The 22,555-nt window shown below is 38.0% G+C and overlaps 1 protein-coding gene across 1 annotated transcript in view; it reads right to left on the reverse strand.

Annotated features, from left to right (window-relative positions):
* STAB1 (stabilin 1) overlaps nucleotides 1-22,555 on the reverse strand; it is a 2,761,215-nt gene that overhangs the window by 2,416,648 nt on the left and 322,012 nt on the right. The gene's annotated exons all lie outside the window — the stretch shown is intronic.

Raw genomic sequence — 22,555 nt, forward strand, 5'->3', positions numbered from 1 at the left:
GAAAATTCCATCCTTTTTCAAGGATATTGTTTTAATCAGAAATAGTTCTTATCCACTGAGTACTTTGACTGAAAAAAATGAGAACTCTTCGAAAGAAAACAAAATACAACTCCAATTACAAACATTTCCTCACTAATGCATTTCGCTACAAATTTAAAGTGCACAGCTAAATGCTGATGAGAAACACATGCTAAGCACATGCACTATTTTTAAGCACAAAAAAAGATATGGTCTCAGAATGGGGGTTTTAAACTTATCATAGGATATTTAAAGTAATTAAAACTTGTTTACTGCTTAAAATATTTCCATAAAAGTGCTGCTTAAATAAAACATTCTCCTAGAAGTGCAGCTGGTTGACCTGAATAAAATCAAAAACATAATAGGAACAGAATATATGGTCAGCCAAAAGTGAGGGAGAGGGACAGAAAGACAGATTGCCCTTATATGAAAGTTTGCAAATGTGTAAATATCTTTATGTTTCCAAAGGAAAATTCCAAATTGGTATTAAACTTACGCTTATCAATAAAGAGGTTCAGTGATTACAGAATGGTTTTCACACACAAAACAGATGGTCGTTGTTGCTCGTCTTGTGTATTCAAATAAGACAATGAGGCTGGGTGTTCGTTTAAGTCTTTTATTATATATAAACACATGAGGATGAAGAACGGAAACATTAAACTTAAACAAACTGACTGACTAACTAATACACACATGCATGCCTACATCTCAACTACTCATTACAAGATGGCAGTCTTGCTAGACGTGCTCTGTATTTGTAAGCACATGCCCAAAGATTTTAATAGCTCTTAAAGATACGCTCTGATCTACATCCTCCTTTTTTAACTAGTTGGTCATGCAAATAAACAATAACAATCACATGAGCATACAAAGTATACAAATATGTACAAATAACAACAATCGTGTCCAGGTTGCTCTGTATTTGGGACTAATTCTTGAAATATGACCTGACCTCATAATGTAATAACTAGAACTGGGCTTAGCAACAGGGACAGTCACTGGGGAATGTTCTTCCTGAAGATTTTCAGGGATACTTTCAGGAACAGCAACAGATTATGAAATGTCCTCTGGAACAGGAACATTAGACAAATCACTCTGAGAATTAGAGTCTTTATTACAGGCAAGACGCTGTAACACTGGCTTGGACACCTGTAGTAAATGCTTTCGATTCAGCCTGAATTTCATACCTTGAGACTCGGTGTATGATCTTGCTTGCGCAAACAAATGTTTCACAAGCCCTATTTGGTCAAATCCTTTTGCTGTCTATATCCTCACTATCTCTCCTTCTTTCAATGGATTCAGAGGTTGGCTGGTTTTATCATAGTAAGACTTTTGGGACAAATGCTTCTTTAGGAGTTGAGCTTTTACTGCTTTGTTGTTTTTAGCACTTGGAATCAACCGATTCTTATTAATTGGTAGTATGGTTTTGGTTTGTCTCGACATTAACCTCTGGGCATGTGAACCAAGTTGATTATCAGGAGGAATGTTTCTGAGATTTGTCCATAAATAGACTTAGAAGTAAAAGAAAAAGTCATGGACATTCAGAATAGCCATTTAGCTAAAACACCTGATATCCTAAAAGGTAATTTGCATATATCCCATGAGGCCTCTGACACAAGAGGTTTAAGGTATCACACAGTGGATAGTCTAGCTTTACTAGATTTTTGTTTTTGTGTTGTTTAACTAATAGAGTTATGAGATTTAGGAAATCATCAGTATTATCTCATTTAGCATTTCCAACAGCTGTTTTGAACTCTGAACTGCATGTTCTGCCAGGCCATTTGACTGTGGGTACTCAGGACTACTCGTAATATGAACAAAGTTCCACGTTTCAGCAAATGTTTTGAACTGCTGACTGATAAACTGTGTACCATTGTCAGAAATGAGTTTGTGCAGATTAACATTGACAGAAAGATGTCTCTTCAACTTTGTAATGACAGTACTGGATGTAAGATTAGGAAGTAGGTCAATCTCGAACCAGTCTGAATAAGAGTCTACCAATACCAAGTAATGTTGACCATTCCACTTGAAGATGTCAGTGGCTACTGTTGACCAAGGTAATTCAGGAATCTGGCTTTGCTGAAGTGGTTCCTTTCATTGATATGGCTTAGTACTATTACAAACAGAACAAGATGAAAGTTCTCTGTCAATGTATTTTTGACATAGAAGGCCAAAATACTAGTCCTCTTGCCCTTGTTTTGGTAGAATCCATTCCTGGGTGGCCAAGATGCAAGATTTTAATATACTGTTGTAAGGAGTTTGGAACAATCACATTTGGACCTTTTGAGATGACACCGTCTTCCATCAAAATATATAAAATGGTTGAGCTTCTGGAGAACTGCATCTGAAGCTGTGTGAGTTCTAAGCTTATCAAGACATATGAAAGAAAGATTTCTCACTTCTATAACATCAACATTTTTCATACTGTTCACTGTTTTTTCTGGACGATCTGGATAAAGTATCAGCAAGATGAGGAAGATTGCCTTTTGTGTAAACCAAGTGAAAATTGTACTTCTGCAATTTCAACATTATCAGTTGCAATCTCGCAGGAGTTGTGTGCATTGGCGTTTTCAAAGTAGTGACCAAAGGTTAGTGGTCAGTCTCAATTTGAATAGGTCAGTCATCAATATAATCATGGAACTTCGAACATGCAAACACAATTGCCAAGAGCTCTTTCTGTATCTTAGCATATTGCAATTCAGTTTGGGTTAGGGTCCTGGATGCATAGGCTACCAGTCTACCCTCTTGAAGAATGACTGCACCAAGACCAAACTTTGAAGTAGGGGTTGGGAGGGTAGCCTAATGGTTAAGGTGTTTGCCTTACAAACACGAGGTGCAGGGTTTGAGTCTCACAAGGGATAATTGGCTAGGCTTACAATGGCTCACAAGGGCAGTTAACCTAGTACTAAACTATGAACCTATGAACATCACAAGAAAGAGTTACAGGTTTGTAAACATCATAATATCTTAAGGTGGGTGGACTGGCAATTTTCTATTTCAGGACTTCAAATACTCTTTGGTGTTGTTCCAAACAGGACCAGGTTACATCTTTGCATGTCAGCTCTCTTAGTGGCGCTGAAAGTATGCTCAAATCTGGAGTGAACTTGCCCAAATAGTTGACCATGACAAGAAAACATTATAAGGAATTGACATTGTCTGGAGCTAGCATCTCGAGAATTTCAGATTGCTTGGAAGGATCTGGTCATAAGCCTGAACTAGTAAACAAATGACCAAAATAAGTAACTTCTTGTAGCCAAAATTTGCATTTCTGAGGATACAGCTTAAGATTCACCTCACAAGCAAATTCCAGAACTTTCCTGAGATTTCTATCATGTTCGACTTCACCATTGCCTCCTACAAGAATATCACCTACTATAATAGCACATGGATAGCTAGAAAAAAATTTGTTCTATCACATGTTGAAAGACTTCACTGGTAGAATTTAGCCCACATGGCATTCTTAAAAATTTGTACCTTCCAAATGCTGTACTGAAAGTGGTTAGCAATGAAGATTTGCGGTCAAGCAAAATTTACCAAAATGAACTTTTTGCATCTAAAACAGAAAAAAACAGTGGCATTGGCCATGAGAGTAGCAACTTCTTCGACTGTACGCATTGGAAAATGAGGTTGTTATAGTGCTTTGTTCAAATCTCTTGGATCAATACATATTCTAATATCATCTGAGCTTTTCTTATGAGCTACCACTATGGAGGATACCCATTCAGTTGGTTCATCTACTGGACAAATTACTCCTAATCGTACCATTCTGTCTAGCTCAGCTTTGACTCTGTTCCGCATGGCTACCAGAACTTTCTGTGTCTGTCTGATGACTGGGCTTACTTCATGTTCTAACTTCATAGAATATACAGCTGGGAGTTTTCCTAACTTGTCTTCAAAAATATCAGCATAGTCAGAAAAAATAGTTAATACGACATTTTCATTGTTACAGGTGCTTACATGATGGACTTCTGTATTAAATTAAATTAGTCCCATTTTCAAACTGTCTCTAAGGCCTAACAATGACTGCACATGCCTTTTGACTATGTAAAATTGCAAGTCATAGCTGTTCCCAGCAGAATAATATAAAAGCACTACTGAGCCTTCGATCTGAATTTCTTCACCACCATAAGCACACACTTTGCCAGATCAAGCTCTCACCACTTACTTTGGCAAACATTTCTGCTGACATAACATTGCACTTTGAACCAGTGTCAACTTTGCGCTCTACAGGTCTCCCATTAATCAGAACAGTAAAAAATACTTCATTCTTTGCCAACAAATCTACTGTAGGGTCGCAGCTTTCTATTTGATCAGTTTGCTTATTTGAATATTCTCTTTTAATAAAAGAATGTGCCTCTTTAGATTTACAGAAACTTTTAAAATGATTCCACTTTTTACATGTATGGCACTGCTGACCAAAAGCTAAGCACTTCTCTCGCATGGGGACATGATTTCCTCCACAATTCTGACAATTAACAATAAAGTTTGGTACTGCGGCTAACTTCATTGGCTTACAGTTGGTGTTAGAGTTGGAACCAGTCATGAACCCTTTCAGTTTACACTTTAGTTTCATCTTAGTTTTATGCACACTATCAACATAAGCACTGGAATGCAATAGAAGCATGCATTTCTCATTTGTATGCATCTTTGTGAGCTCATATAGCTGACAAATCTCTATGGCCTTATTCAAAGTTAAATTACTGTCTCGAAGCAGAATCCTTCTCACTGCATCATCTTTAATACCACATACAAGGCTGTCTTTTACGCTCTTCTCTTAGCTCACCAAATCTGCACGTTTTTGTCTAGTTTCTTAAATCAGTTATATATGCAGCAAAAGTTTCACCAGGCTTTTGATCTCTTGTGTAAAATATGTGCCTTTCCATTGTAATACTCGTTTGAGGGTTGCATATTTCCTTAAATTTACATTTTAAGCACTCAGGGTCTTCCTGGTTTCAGCCGGTACTACAATATGGCAGTTCTCCCCCTCTCCTGGATACACAGCTAGGGCATATACAAATGAATGCTCTCTTTCAATGGCTTCTGAACAAGATAAATTAAGCAGTATAAATACCTTTGTATGTGCGTCTTTATCAGAAAATGCAGCCTGTATGAAAATATTGCACTCTTTCTCAAATACTCTCAAGTTGTCAGCAACATTATTATCAAATACAAGTGGAGCTGGCCTGGGAAATCCTTCTGCCTTGCCATCAAATTGCTTTGGTCACAGTACAGACCTGGCCCTTAAAATTATGTTCAAACATACACCAGGTACTTGAAAAGTATTCAGCTGTACCATAAACTCTTTGAAATGACCATTGTCTGCAAAATAACTGTACTGTAACACAGCACACATTTGCAAACACTTTGCACACTTTGATACACTGAATAAAGCGTAAAGTGTAAAAATATAGTTGTTTTCTTTTTTTATACATTTTATATGATTCTGAAGTTATTTCAAGCATTTTTGTAAGCATTTCAAGTATTTTTATCAATATATTACAGTTTTGAATATTCCATTAAATTTGGAAGTTGTTTTGAATGGTTTTAATGCTCCTTTGTATATTTGTTGAGGAAATAAATAATTTGAGAGAGTTTTAGTACCTGGATTTATCTTTCTGACCTGTTTGCGAGTCGTTTGAGCCTCGTATGTTCCATTCCTGTATATCCTTCTAATTTCAACTGCATGCAAGAAGTTTTATTCTGGATCCCATTCTGACACCATGTCACTCATCTTGTGTATTCAAATAGGATGATAAGGCTGGGAGTTCATTTAAGTCACATTAATCCACAGGAAAGCACTGAAAGCCCAATCAACCACAATTTGGAATACTATTTTAATAACTCAAGAGATAAAAAGTATACATACATAAATGCTTAACAGATCACCGCATTTTTGTTTAATAGACTTCATCAGATGCATTACTCTAACACACAATTCCCTCAGTTTATTAAAAGACTAATTTAAGATACCACCAATAAAATAAAAGTGTTAATAAGACAACGCTAATGCATTTATACTGAAACCATAATCCAAAGCCTTCAAGAATAAAACCAATTATCCATTTCTATACTAAAAATGAATGGTGTTAAAATTAAAGACACATATAAACAAAATATTTAAAAAAATTTTAAAACGGCAATAATGCATAGTAAAGTGTTCATCATTTAAAATATTCATCATTAAAAATAAATTTGAATGTTCATCGTGTGGAATCATGTTATTATTCAAACAATGGTGCCCTCTAAAGACCTTTTGTAACTATGACATAGCCAGCATGGTTATAATAGAATACTGATATTCCTTATAAAAAGTTCAAAAACTAAAACTATAAATATAAACAAATATAAAAGCTTTTATATCTAAAAAAGTATAAATGTTTAAATATAGGGCATCTAAAAAATAGATATTACAGTCTTGCTGCCCTTAATTTTAAGATAGGTGCAAAAGAAACATTATCGTTGAGTCCAGAGGGCCTATTGGCTTCCAGAACTAAGTGCCAATAAACCTCCTTATATTCAGTCTTAGTTTCCAACAAACCACCACTAAGATCAATAGGAATTTCCTCTATTACAGAAAAAAGAAACTTGGCAAGTGGGAAATTTAAAGTATGCTTATACAAGGCACTTTTCATATTACTATGCTGTGTATCATATATGTGTTCGCATGCCCTTTTCCTTAATTTTCTCTCAGTCTTGCCCACATAAACATAATTTTCTATTTCAGGACTTCAAATACTTCAAACCTTACATCTTTGCATGTCAGCTCTCTTAAGGAATTGACATTGTCTAAGATTCACCTCACAATTCCAAATATCACCTACTATAATAGCACATGGATAGCCAGAAAAAAATTTGTTCCATCACATGTTGAAAGACTTCACTGGTAGAATTTATCCCAAATGGCATTCTCAAAAATTTGTACCTTCCAAATGCTGTAGTTCAAATCTCTTGGATCAATCTAATATCATCTCAGCTTTTTCTTATGAGTACCATTATGGAGGATACCCATTCAGTTGGTTCATCTACTGATCTCATTGTGCTTTGTTCAAGATGGCACTAGAACTTAATATTCAGAAATTAGTTAATAGTGACATTTTCATTGTTACAGGTGCTTACATGATGGACTTCTGTATTAAATGAAATTAGTCCCATTTTTGTCTCTGAGGCCTAACAATGACTGATGTAAGCTGTTCCCCAAACTGTAGGGTCACATTTGATCAGTTTAATATTCTCTTAGAAACTTTTAAAATGATTCCAGTTTTTATCAACATAAGCACTGATAGAATTATTTGTATGCATCTTTGTGAGCGACTTTTTGCCTAGTTTCTTAAATCAGTTATATATGCAGCAATGCCTTTCCATTGTAATACTCATTTGAGGTTTGCATATTTTAAATGTATGTTTTAAGCAATAAATTAAGCAGTATAAATATTTACAGCAACATTATTATCAAATACAAGTGGAGCTGGCCTGGGAAATCCTTATGCCAACAAATTGCTTTGGACACAGTACAGAATACATTTTATATGATTCTGAAGTTATTTCAAGCATTTTTGTAAGCATTCCAAGTATTTTTATCAATATATTACAGTTTTGAACATTCCATTTAATTTGGAAGTTGTTTTGAATGGTTTTAATGCTCCTTTGTATATTTGTTGAGGAAATAAATCATTTGAGAGAGTTTTAGTACCTGGATTTATCTTATTCCTGTATATCCTTCTAATTTCCACTCATCAAATAGGATGATAAGGCTGGAGCACTGAATGACCACACAACCGCAATTTGGAATACTATTTTAATAACTCAAGAGATAAAAAGTATACATACATAAATGCTTAACAGATCACCGCATTTTTGTTTAATAGACTTCATCAGATGCATTACTCTAACACACAATTCCCTCAATTTATTAAAGACTAATAAAAAAGTGTTAATAAGACAATGCTAATGCATTTATACTGAAACCATAGAATAAAACCAATTATCCATTTCTATACTAAAAATGTATGGTGTTAAAATTAAAGACACATATAAACAAAATATTAAAAAAAAATTAAAAACAGCAATAATGCTTAGCAAAGTTTTGATAAAATTGATACACCATTTAAATATATTTTTAACAAGGGTTTAAACATTAAGGAGATGCTGGAATGTAATAACAGGGTCACTATTAATAATAATAAAAATAGAAGAGGTGCATTTAAATGTGGTTCCTCTCCACAGTGTGTATATATTTCTAATACCGAAGGAACCATGGCTAGGGAAAGATATGTTCCTGCTAACTCTTTTTACTCTTTTTATACTTGTGATTCCAAAGGGGTAATCTGTATAGCAATGTGTAACCAGTGCTCTGCTTTTTATGTGGGCACAACTGAGAAGAAGTTAAGGAAAAGGATATACAAACACATATATGATATATAGCATAGTAATGTGAGAAGTGCCTTGTATAATCATATTGTAAATTGCCCACTTCCCAAGTTTCTTTTTTCTGTAATAGAGGACATTCCTATTGACCGTAGAGGTGGTTTGTGGGAAACTAAGATTGAATATAGGGATGTGTATTGGCAATTAGTTCTGTAAGCCAATAGGTCCCCTGGACTTAATGACAAAGTTTCCCTTGCACCTATCTTAAAATTAAGGGCAGCAAGACTGTAATATCTATTTTTAGATGCCCTATATTTAAACTTTTATCATTTTTTAGATTTAGAAAGTTTTATATTTAAGTTTATATTTATATTTTTACTTTTTGCACTTTTTTATAAGGAATATCTGTATTCTATTATAACCATGCTGGCTAGGTCATAGTTACAAAAAGTATTTAGAGGGCACCATTGTTTTGAATAATAACATGATTCCACACTGATGAACATTCACATTTATTTTTAATGATGAACACTTTACTATGCATTATTGTTGTTTTTAATTTTTTTTAATTATTTTGTTTATATCTGTCTTTAATTTTAACACCGTACATTTTTAATATAGAAATGGATAACTGGTTGTATTCTTGAAGGCTTTGGATTATGGCTTCAGTATAAATGCTTTAGCATTGTCTTATAAACACTTTTATTTTTATTGGTGGTGGCTTAATTAGTCTTTTAATAAATTGAAGGAATTGTGTGTTAGGGTAATGCATCTGATGAAGTCCAGCAAACAGAAACAAGGTAATCTGTTAATCACTTATACATTTATAATTTTTGCCTCTTTATTTATTAAAAAAGTACTCCAAATTGTGGTTGCATGGTCCTTCAGTGCTTTCCTGCAGATTACTGTTTCACATTTGGTCCGGATTTCTCCCTTGACTTATTAAGTTTGTTTAAGTTATTTATTATATTCCAATACATCTGGATGGAGAACAGAAACATTAAACTTAAGCGAACTGACTGACTATTACACACATGCATGCTTACACCTCACCTGCTAACTACAAAATGGCACTCTTGCTAGCACGTGCTCTTTATTTACATGCATGTGTCCATAGACTGGAAAGGCTCTTAAAGATACATACACACTCTGATCTACAGTCTTCACACACTAAACAGCTGCTTTTATAACTAACATGGGAATGGCATCTACCTACGTCATGATGCCCACATAAAATAAAACTGGTACACTGGGAAAAACTCCTAACTTACAGTGACAGCTAAACCAGAAATACATACATGCCGCTTTATGTTGGATTATAGCCCTGATGAATGATGTGTTTACTGGCAGGATGCAAATAGGAAGTGGATGACAAGATGGTACAGAGGAGATTGGGCATCCTATCCATCCATTAGACAAGATCGAAGGGCAGTGGAGCACAGCCACTTAGCATGGGATTCAGAGTCTACTACTCAGGGTGATGTCAGATTAGAAATGGTGTGGTAATTGTGGTGAAGGAGGGTCAGATGACAGTGAGGGGTCTTATCAAAATTAGTAATAGACTCATGGCAAGACTCCAGTGTAAGGATAAGACAGTATTCAAACTCTCAGCCTATACTTAGATTGGTTGGCATAATGTTTAAGGACTTTGTCTCCCATGCAGAAGGTACAAAATTTAATCCTGACCTCTGGCCAGTGCCTGTTTGGAGTTTGTTTGTTCTCCCCTGCGTTCCTGGTGTTCCAGAGGGATTCTTCCCACCTCTGAAAAACATGCTGAGTCTTTACATCTCAAAAACCACAAAAAAAAAAAAAGAATGAAGTTGTGGGTAGCAACATAGACTCTATATAGTGCCCTATAGGGGAAGAATTGTATAAACTAACCGCTTTAGACATCTCTGGGCATCTACTGTGGTGTGCAGTATCCTGATGATAGCAGAACACAGATCACAGCCTGTGTGCTGTGGCCATTCAATGGTATAACATATGGCTGTACATGATTTGGCCATGGTGACTAATGTCACTGAAATGGGCATGGGTATTTGATAGTGGTAAGTGGGTTGAGGACCCAGCCTACTCCAACCTACATCAGTGACCCATGCTAACAGTGGGAGGAGTGTATGCATTACGATTGTCCAGTGTGCTCACCATAAAGCCTAGGAACTCTGCATGAATAAGCTACTGGACAGGTGGTGTTCAATTACCCAGCTTGGTTTACCTGGGATAGCTCTATTGAGCGAATGCTGGACATGGAATCAAGGTGCCAAATATGAACTAAGAATTTACCTTATATCAGTGGCTGTGTTTTCTGAATTCAGGGAGGGATGTCAGAGTTAATGACAGACTCATGGCAACCAGACTCCAATGTAAAGATATGGCAGCATTCCTAATCTCAGCCTATGTCCCACAGCAGGGTTGTTATGGCAAGAAAAAAAAAGTGCATTCAGGTAGCAGTTGTAGGACATATTAAATAAAGCAGGACAATATGAATGTTCATATTAGGACAGACGGAACAGTATATGAGGACTGGCTGGGTCCATATGGGTGGGTCAACAGGAATAAAGCAGAAGTGGCCATTCTAGTCTTCTCTTGGGTAAATGGCTTGATGGTGGCAAGCACATTTTTCAGCAGGAGAGGCAAACACAAGATCACATATAAGAATATCAAACATGCAACACAATCAGACTTTTTTGAAGTAAAGAAAGGACACTGGGGTACAACTAGATATTACCAAGTCAGTCCCGCTAAAAGAGCTGGCCCAAAACATAACAAACTAGTGGCCACAATAAGCTGCAAGCAGTGGTCACAGAAGGTCCCTACACACACACACACACACACACACACACACACACACACACACACACACACACACACACACACACACACAGACACACACACACACACACACACACACACACACACACACACACACACACACACACACACACACACACACACACACACACACACACACACACACACACACATGCACACACACACATGCATGCATGCATAAGCGATAGCAATACAACTTTTATAGTGGTATTAAGGGATACATTGATAGCAATTTAGTCAAAAACAAAGCATTTTGTTCCAGTCCAGATTTGATTTGATCCCTGGGCTTTGTATTTGGGTGTTCCTGTTCTCCTTTTTTTTGTGGCCAGAGGTGGTTCTTTTACTCACCAGTGGGAGTGGGGAGTACTGAGCTTGTTTGTCCTCAGAGGAGTGGTTAGAAACAGCAACTGGTAATTCGTTGGCGAGAACTTGGCATAGCTCCTCGTGGTCCCCTACAGAGTTCCTAAGCCAGCAGAGAGCAGAAAATACCTTATTTTCCTGTTTTTTGAGCTTATATTGTTGATTGCACTTTAGTTGTTCCAGTGATCAGTGATTGCTGATCCTGAGCTTTAATATTGTGTTTCCTGTGTTCCTTCTTTTCTTGTGTGGAGGTAGTAGTTTTTTACTCACCAGTGGGGTGGGGAGTACTGACTATTTCCCAGCCCCTAAATTTTCCCTTTTAAACTACACCTTAAAACTACCTTCCTCATTCTATTGTTCTGTCCTGTATCTTCTTGTTCTATCCTCTACTTGACATAACTTGACTCTATAAGTAGACTATTCTCTATCTATATAGCTAAACTAGTACTTATACTTATCACCTACGTGCAGCACTCTTGTTATGTCATACAAAAGAAAAAAGAATTTCCCATTTCTACATCATCCCCCCAGACCCTTTTAAAAAGTTTTTCTATTCCTTTTCTGTCTGTTGTCGAGGGGATGCTAATGTCCCTTCCTCTCCTGCTCAGCTGGTGCTGCTGATGAAGGCAATGTTACAATTGCCTCATGTACACAGACAACCACAGAACTCTCCCTCCTCACACAAACACAAATACATGGAGGATGCACTGCAACGGCTGGGAGGCTGAGCTCTCTCAACAACACAGGAGCAAGACCAGACAGGAGGAGGAGAAGGTAACCCACACACACCATAGACCCAGTCTCAATACCATCATAACCTCCTCCGTCAACACATAAACACACAAAGACATACTCAGAGCAGAGGCCACCAAACAACTACCACAGAAAACAACACCTGCAACAACAAGACCACACACACAGAGACCAAGCAGTCAGGTGCAGTGGCCAGCAGTAATGCCAGACAAGGCCTGAAGACACACCAGACTCATTGGTCATTGGTGACTCATAGTCACTCACCAGACTGGTAACTGAGTAAGGAGAAGGTCACAGTAAGCTGATAGCTCGGTGCTAGAATCCGCCACATAGCGCAGTATGCCTCAGGTCTCTCAGCCAGCAGGCACAGGTATGACTCAATCATTGTCAGCTGAGCAGTATCCTACCTTCACCAAATGATGCCACAATGCAGAGATAAGATGATCAGCTTTAACAATTGGCTTAAACTCTGTGGTGTCATTCAGGGGGATCAATGTCTGTCTGCCTGGGATGACATGCTGGACAACCCCATAGTGCCTTTTTAGGCAAGGCTCAAATTCTAAACCTACCAACCAATGCTCAAACTCCTCAGTCTCAACTGCCTTTTGCCGGCCGCTGAGGCCCTTGGAGGTATGACATCATGTGCTGTAACAGGAAACCCTGGTTCAGGCTCAGGAGCACAGCACAGCACTAAGGTTTTTACCCCTCATATCGCTGTTTCGCCCCCAAAACCCGTGCAATACCAAGAAAGGAGGAGGGAAGATTGGTGGCATTGCGCGATGTAGCATGTTACGAGCCACCTATGGCATCCAGGAACCTCATGTATTTAGCACAGAAACACTGGAGGGATAAATGCTCCAGGAACCTCATATGGCCTTCCTGAAACACTGGAGGGATGTATCTCCTAACACGAACATCACAGGTGGTGACTTCACTACCCTAATATAGACTGGGAACACTAATGCCATGGAACAACTATCACCATCCCCACAAGAGGAGAGAACATACTTGATCTCATCATCACGATACCCTCACTGGTGAGACTCTGGAGCCTTTAAAGCCCCTGGGCGGTTCAAACCGGGCTGAATCACTTACAAATGCCTTCTACCAACACCTGCAGGTCTGCATGGATCAGACAATCCCAAGCAAAACAAAAGAAGACTCTTTACTAAGGCAAGCATCCAGTCTGGTGGACCCCAGCCATAAACAAACGAGCAAAAAAGAAAAAGACACCGCTGACACTTATAGAAGTAAAAAAAGTAAGAACTCTCATAAAATCATCCAAAGCTAATTTTGAGAAAAAATAGCTAAGGACTCAAAAGACAACCATAAGGCATTCTTTAAAATTAAGCGATACATACCCAGGGAAAGTGGCCATTGCAGCGACTGTGCATGTTTCACTGGCGTCCTGGGTGGTGCCTCCAATCGCACCCCTGAAATTACCGGCCCCATTAGCTTGAGTAGCCTCCCAAGCCTTATCCATGGAGAGGGATCAAGGATCATATAATGATCAAAGACATAGGGAAGAATTAGACTTTGATCCAACCCAGTTTACTTTGTCAAAGGCAAGGCAGATCATGCCTTTTGGTTGACTTTTTTCAAACAGTCACCAAGGCCATTGATTCCAGGGAAAAAGGCAGTCCATGCAGCCTACCTAGACCTGGCGGCTTTCACAATACCTCACCGGGTATCATTGAAAAACTCATAAACTTAAATGTAAACCCACACATTACAAGATGGGGTTGCAACTGGCTGAGTGACAGAACCCACAGGGTCAGATGTCAGATTCAAAGCCTGTCACAAGTGTGTGTCCCACAGGCTCAGTCAGGGTTTATGGCTGACAAAAGTTTGCAGATGACAAACTGAAGGCCGTGGTTGAAAACACATCTGACACAGATATCCTCAGAAGGGTCTCACAGAAATGGATAACTGGTGCCAGAGCCATGGCCTTACAGAAATGCATAGTCATGCCCTTGGGGAGAAATAAGGTTAAAAAACTTCTACCCTATGGCAATCCCCTGTGAACAGAAGAACAGATTTAGGGGAGGGGGGAACAGGTTGACAGTAACCTTTTTCATTCACACACTATTATTACTAAGTAAAAGAGAAGAGAACCATTGCCATTCCCCTTATGAAGGATTCACATCTAGATCAATCCAAGGTAGTCTCCCTCTATATATCACTCCTCATCAGACCAATGATAAGTACAATGCCCTATCTGGAATGTATCTGACCCGACACTTGCAGCAGCTGGAGAGGCCACAAAAGTTCCTCACCAAAAGGATAAAGGGTCTCAAAATCTGTCTTATGCTGCCCGACTGAAAGAACTCCAGTTATATGCAGTTGCCTCCGGCGTGCTCAGAGGTGACCTATGCCTGACATACAAGGCCATGTCAAACCCAGATTTGATGAACATGCTTCATCTCAAAAATCTAGATCCCTCAGAGCCACAAGGGCGGAGACTTAAACCCCGACACGTCATTAATAGGGTGTGCTGGAGGGATAGATTCATCACCCAAAGACTCCTATGCTGTGGAACAAAATCCCGGTTTATGTGAGGCAGAGCACTGGCCTTGTTCAAGAGGAATCTTGACCAATGGATGGGAGATTGCAGATACACCCAGTTACCTCCCATCAGTCACTGAGCTCGACAGAGGCACAGCAAAATAATGGGCATAGTTTCTCCAAACTAAAAGGGTGGCGCTATGGGCTAGGCTTATAAATGCCCTCGGGCAGATAGCCTAGTATGAACCTATGAACCTATGAACCTATGAACTAATCCTGCCATGCCAAATCAGTGACTGCTGTTTAAAAGTGATTAAACAATAGCAGGGTCAAGTCACTTGTGTCCACAGATAGCCTTTGTATCCATCAATTATATCTAGTGTATTGTGTACATTTCAGATATTAGATTACAGTAAGTAAGTAACTATATAAAAAATGGTCACAGAAATAAAGCATCTCAAATGGACGCTAGTCTTGCAAAGGTGGATCAGTGACTTTTTAAAGGCAAGAGATACAGCTACTTTACTCTACAGACAGCTTCTATCTCCACTCAGCAGTTAAAGCCAGTTCTGTGGGCACTTCAAACATCTGAATGTGAAAAAAAGATGACCATGTAATGAATTTAAACTTTATCCCACACAGCAGCCACACATTAAAGTATTCCAAGTTGCTTCATACAAATCACATTAATCTTGCATAACCAAAATAATGAGCTAACAGCACTTATTAATTGTCCTTTATAGTCTGCCTCAGCAATGAATGATAGCTTATTTATTTGTGTAAATCTCAGATGTCAAACTTTTACGAAATAAAACATAAAAAAATCTCTCTTTGAAGTTCATTGCAAAAGAATCAGGGAAAATGCCAAAAAAAAAAATTGGAAACAAAGGCCCAAAATCACAGAAAGATTTTAAATATTACTCTTACATAACTGTGGAGTTGATAGAATAACAGGTTTGCCTAGCATTTGTTAATTTAAAGGATATAAAGACAGAAACTCAGCCTTTCATTATTTAGCAACTGCAGCCCTCTATGATTCATAAAAAAAAAATCACAATTTTTTACAATGAACTAACCAAAAATAGAGACAAAGTCATTGAATTTCACTGCTTTCAACTTAATCTGCTTATGAATCTGAGACAAAGAAAAAAATATGGCTTAGAGGGGGAGGGAGGCCCAAAATCAAGGATATTTTTTGTTAATTATTACTCTAAATTACTCTAATTCACTTTAAAGTTAATAGAACAAAAGGTCTGCCTCGAAATGCATTTTCTGAACAATAACATCTAAGAAAATCTTAATGTCTGGCATGAATGACTGATAGGTACTTACCTAAAAGTTAAAAGAATACAGATTTTGCATCAGCATGCATTTTCTGAATAAGTATAAAACTCTTAACTGGTGTTGTGGGTCCAGTTATTTGCATGAGGGGACACAGTATGGAAAATAGACCATTAGGGAATTGTAGCACCTAATAGATTTTGGATGACATTTGTTAATCCATGTCCTAGTATAACAACGTGACGTCAGGTGCTATAGCCTGAAATTGTACTGACTTAGAGTACAAAGCAGAAGGTTTAAAAACAAAAGCTTTACAACACTCAGAATTTAGTCAGTCAGAACTGAAAAGAAAGTATTTTTATGAATGTCACTTCTGATCCTTCCATTATGAATGTCACTTCTGATCCTTCCATTTTGAATGTCACTTCTGATACTTCCATTATGAATGTCACTTCTGATCCTTCCATTTTGAATGTCACTTCTGATACTTCCATTATGAATGTCACTTCTGATACTTCCATTTTGAATGTCACTTCTGATACTTCCATTATGAATGTCACTTCTGATACTTCCATTTTGAATGTCACTTCTGATACTTCCATTATGAATGTCACTTCTGATACTTCCATTTTGAATGTCACTTCTGATCCTTCCATTATTATCTCTGCACTGCATGTATTATGATTTTCAGTACTATGCATTATGGGCATAGTCAACTATAAAATCTTTCTTTCCCCTTCACAAGGAAGGAGAAAGGTTGGGGAACTCAATTCTCCCTTCACTTGCTGGCAATCCACTAGTCTGGATTTACACCTAAGTCTTCAGTTTTAGATGGCCAACCCACTTTTATGGTAAACAAATGAATATGTCTGTTCCAGTGCCAGAGAAAAGCACGTCTTAACAATGCTTTTCCCTGACACCTTAATATTTTAGCAATCATTCAACTGGAGTCTTTGAATTCAATGGAACACTCAAGAGCTTTATGGAAGAATGATTTATATGTTCACAAATTCTTGAGAAATTATTTTGTCTTACGCTACTTAATCCATCCAGCCATAATCCTCTTTTTCCCATTTTTGCATGTGGGGTTAGGGTGTGACATCAGCGTTAGGGTGTGACATCAGCGTTAGGGTGTGACATCAGCAGTGGTCATCATCTTCAGTGTCCACAATGCCAGGTGGCTAGCCTTGCTGCTACTGCTGCTGTTCTTCTACCCCCCCAACATTCACACCTATGGCCAGTTTAGAGTGTCCAATCCACCTAAAGCATGTCTTTGGAATGTAAGATGAAACTGGAGCACCCGAGAAAACCCATGTGAACATAGTGAGGACATGCAGACTTCATGCAGAAGGCACCCAGCTGAGAATCGAACATAATCTCTTGTTGTCAAATGACAATGCTATTGGCTACACCACTAAGGCATGGCTACTCTTACGCCCATTAAGTGAATAGGGAAACGCTGCCAGGTACACTGACAAAGAGACAGTCAGAAGTTCAAGTGCAAAAGCAAAGGTACATCGAGTGATTTGCCTTCCTTGGTGCCTTTTGGAAGACAGGAAAGTAAAACTAAATGAACAGCAATCCATGTATAAATCTTTATGCCAGAAAGAGGCCACAAAACAAAGGCACAGTCAGATTATATGCAAAGTTGTCAATGAGGAGTTATGTGCTGTGTCAAATTTGCTTTCTGTGACCAATCTGTTCAATAATATGCATTTTTTACTTTATTACTCCAGAAACAATGTGTCCAGCAAATCAGTGCAGATGAATAACATTGTGTTTTTGCTAAAACAAAAAGGTAATGAGGCAAAATCACACTTATGAACAAATTTGAGACAAGTATCTGAGTCCTTTTGTTGAATGAAAACCAAATTGCATTGTGCCAGTTTTCTACCTGGCTACTCTTCTTTTGAAAATCAGAAATGTTTTGCTGCTGTATTCTTACCATTCATAATCTTTAAAACAATCAACATGCACCATGGATAAACCTATTAATATACACCATTCCACATTATTTATTTATTTACTTATTTGACATTTGGTGACTGGCAAAGTCCGGCTGGGTCAGAAATACATTTTCAGTAGAGGCCTGGGGAGAAAATCTCCACAACAGAAAAACGTTATAACATTGTAATAAAGCACAAGATAAGCATTTAGTATAAAATTTACAAATAAAAAGCAAGACAGACAGATGATATGCATATATATTAGTTAAAAATAACAAAAAGACAGGACAGAAAAGTATCTTATTTACATGGAAGGTAGGAATCAAGAATAAAATAAAAATGTGTATACATAAAATATAAAGAGGTTCAAAAATGGTTAGTCGTGTACAAGAGTTGTCCCACTGAGCAAGCAGGAGAAAGAAAAGGTAAAAATATGGGAGATTTAAGAAGGGAGGCATAAAGAGAAAAAAAACAATATAAATAGACGGGGTGGGGAAGAGCATATGTATTAGCAATACAGCTAGGTAAGGTAAGTAGTATTATAGTGCGAGAGTGGGGTGGAGACCCTGTGGTGGAGGTAAAAGAGAATGTGAAAGGGAAGGGATGGAGAAAAGGTAGGAAAGATAAAAGGGAGCGAGAAGGTGCAGAGAGAGAGTGAGGCAGCTTAGACGGGAGAGAGAGGATATAAGGAAAGGTTAAGGTATTGAGGGTGAAGGGTAGGGGTTGAGTATATGGAAAAAGAAAATGGAGATTGGCAAGTTTGAAGGGGGAGAGGTAAAGGTGGAACTAGCCAGGTTTGGAACAGGGGCAGATACCAGTTTTGAGAAGAAAGTTCTTTAGTGTGTACTTGGACCACTTGAGGTTTGATCTAGTTCTGATATTTACAGGTAGGTCATTCCATATATAACTTTGTGGGCTATAGTGATTTGAAAATAGTTTAGGTGATTTGAGACTTCAAGCCAGATCAGGGCACTGAGAGCTGTGCAGTGGGGTGTGTGGTAAGGGGCACCTATAGCAAATTTAGAGATTTTATTGTAACAGGATTCTAGCTTATTTTTTAGTGTAACCTGTAGATTAGTCAGAATTTGGGCTCCGAATAGTAGAAAATGCAGCAGGTAGGTAGTGGCCAGTGTTGTTTTGGTGGCTGTGTCCAAAATGTTTTTGTGCCGATATAGTATTCCTAGTTTGTAATATGTTTTCTTGATTGAAGAGTTTGCATGTAGATCAAAGGTTAATTTTTGCCAGTGGTCACCCCTAATAGTTTGGCATATGAAACCACTTCAATGTAATATTATTTAGTGAGTAAATCTTAAAGTCAGTTGGGAGTGTCTTAGGTGTGAATATGAGGAGTCTGGTTTTATTGGGGTTCAGCAGAAGTTGAGCACTGTTTAGCCAAGATTCTACAGAGAAGATAGTTTTGGTTATTGTTGAAGTTGTGTTATATTTCTGGAGGAGGAGATGATTGGTGGAATCATCTGTGTATTAGATTAAAAAGCTTTCTTGGCAGGCAGAGTGAAGCCTATTTATAAAGATGTTGAAGAGGAGGGTCCAAGAATGGAGCCCTGTGGAACTCCTGTATTGTTTGTTAGACAGTGGGAGAGACAGCCTTGCTATTTAATCAGTTGTTGTCTGTCAGTTAAGTAGCTGGAGAACCATTGTTGAGTATTTCAGAAAAGGCTGAGAAATGACAGTATTTGTAATAGTTTTGGATGTGAAACAGTATTGAAGGCCTTAGAAAGATCTAGAAGTATTACTGAGGTGGTTAAACCAGAGTCTCTTGCTTTGTTAACTGTTTCTATAAAGGACATTAGTGCAGTTGCTGTGCTGGTTTATGGCCTGAAGCCATGTTGGGTGGATGTAAGTAATTTGTCCTGGAGAACGTGGTCAGGTAGTTGTTTATGTATATATTTTTCTAATAATATGGAAAGGAGAGATGGGATAACAATGGGGCAGTAACTGGTTAAGTCAGTACATTTCCCCCCGCTGTGTAAACGGGTTATAATATATTTTTTCCATAGATTGCGAATGTTTGATTCTGTGATGGATCTGTTGATTAGAATGCTAACTGGATAAGCAACCGCATCTGCAGCAAGTTTCAAGTATTCGGAGGGGAGGTTGTGAGCAGAAGGAGAACAAGGTTTTCATTTTCAAAATAGTTTAAGTATGAGGCTAGTGGGCACTGGCTGTAGAGAAAGGAGAGGAAGACAGATGTGTGATATTGAAGTGTCTTTTGGTGGAAGGGATGAAGATGAGTGGTATTTGGATGTTGTTTGAAAAGGATTAGGGCTTACATTGTTTGTGGAGTTTGGAATTATGGAATTAGTGGGATTACTGATTAAATTATGTATGCTTTCTATAAAAAGGGTATTAAATGTGTCTGCTATTTGGGAGGGGAATTTCTGGGAAGCTAGAGATGGGTTTTCTTTGGAACCTGGGGTGAGGAGTGAGGAGATGGTGTGCCAAAATTTTGAGGGGTTATTTTTGTGGGATGTTAATTGTTGAGAGAAGTACTGCTTCTTATCCTGATTTACCAGTTTTTTTTTAATTTATTGTGTAATGTCTAAACAGGATGAATTGCAAATGTAGTGTACATTTTCCACAGTGCACATTTGAAAGCTCCCTCTATACGTGTTTCTGCAGAGCTGTGTGCTTAAATGTAGTTAGTTTATTTCCTTTCACCAGTATAGCATCCATTGTAAAGTAAAAAAAAAATCATCCCTGCTAAACACTGTTTTGTTCAAGTAAAGCTGATTGCCCTTTTTTACATCAAAACTAGGTGAACAACAGAATGGGGAAGCCTGTACATTTCATGCCTAATCCTATGGAAAGCAAATGATGCAATTCCATACTACCCTTATCTCCCTTTTTATTGGCCATCTTATATCACACCTTGGAGAAGGCAGCAGTGAGCACTGCCAGGCCCTAATAAATCTATGTCCATATGGCAAACACATGGTCTTAAATTGCACCTCTCCATGTGGATAAATACAAGAGAATTTCAGATTTTCTCTGTTGTCCTTCACCTTTCACCTTAAAAATGTAAGAAAAATGTATTCTACTAAACTAACACTACCTCACAACCTCCCAGAAAAAGAAAACATTATAGAGTTCAGATCATAACGCAGCTACACACGTTACTCGCACATGTCGCTCTGTACTTAAGCTTGTTTCACAGTTTCTTCTTGTATGACTTGTTGCTTAAAGGGGGGAGAAAAGAACACAGGCGCACTAATGGCACTGGCTAGGCTGCCAGAGAGTACCAGTAAGTTGATGAAAAAGTCAATATGGTGCATTTTTCTCCAGTTATTTATTTTCTATGTTCATGATTAACACATTCTTGCATTTTGAAAGTTCGTCACAAATACTGTTTGTACTGGGCGCAGGTACGGTACTCAGTTGTTATGATGTAACATATTTTCCGCTTTACCGGATTAGAGGTGCTGATGCTGCATTACTGTACAGGGGTCCCTGATCTTCAACATGTCACATATGCAAAATGGATAAAGGGGTGGTGATGAATGTTTCTTGTTTTATGTTATTTCAAAGTATGTCATAATCTCAGAAAACACATAATACTTTTAAAGAGTTTCATTAATGTTTTTCATATCACGCCCAAAGTGGTAAAAAAACAGGTAACTTCACACAATGCGCTCTAATACAAGTTTACGAAGATGCAGACTGGACCGCCGCTATGCAATAGTTTTTTTTTTCAATGTGGTCCTAAGCAATAGAATCAAGTAAAAGCAAAATAATGTTGGGTAACTGTGGTGCCCAAAAAGCAAGATGCACAATTTGTTTCATGGAATACGGTTCAACATAGTAGATGAGACTGCCTTACATCCTAACTTCATAAACCAAAACATTACTGTACAGGGGTCCCTGATCTTCAACATGTCACTCTGACTGCCTTACATCCTAACTTCATAAACCAAAACATTACTGTACAGGGGTCCCTGATCTTCAACATGTCACTCTCACTGCCTTCCACCCTAACTTCATAAACCAACATACAAAGTACCGGAAAACTTTACATGTCGGATCACATGACTTCAACTAGAAAGCCACCCCTCTGTGACAGGAAATGTTGTTTTTGCACTCAGCTGGATGGTGTTAATTATAAAGGTTTGTTGATTTTTTTCCCACACGTGGTTCTTTCATTGTCAACATCTAACACACATTTTCTTTCCCTAAATGAGAGCCTGACGGCTCTTCCAGTAACATCACATAAAGAAGTGATGCTACATTCAAGCAAAAAAGAAAAAGCTGAGAGAAGTATGCAGTAGGTAATACGGCCAGATCGCAGCAACAAAAAAGGAACCTGCTTGTACTCTGGCATTACTGACTGATGGAGTATCTTAAAAATTAACAGAACAACAAGCTTTGTATCAACACGCATTTACTGAACAATAATACGTACAACATTTCTGGTGTGGTATTACTGACTTGAATGACTGTAATCCTCAGTTGTTGGGTCTTTCGGCTTTTCCCGGTTAGGG

This window comes from Protopterus annectens, chromosome 7.part1 (genome assembly GCF_019279795.1).
Source record: "Protopterus annectens isolate FY-2018-M chromosome 7.part1, PAN1.0, whole genome shotgun sequence".
In the NCBI taxonomy this organism is placed as follows: Eukaryota; Metazoa; Chordata; order Ceratodontiformes; family Protopteridae; genus Protopterus; species Protopterus annectens.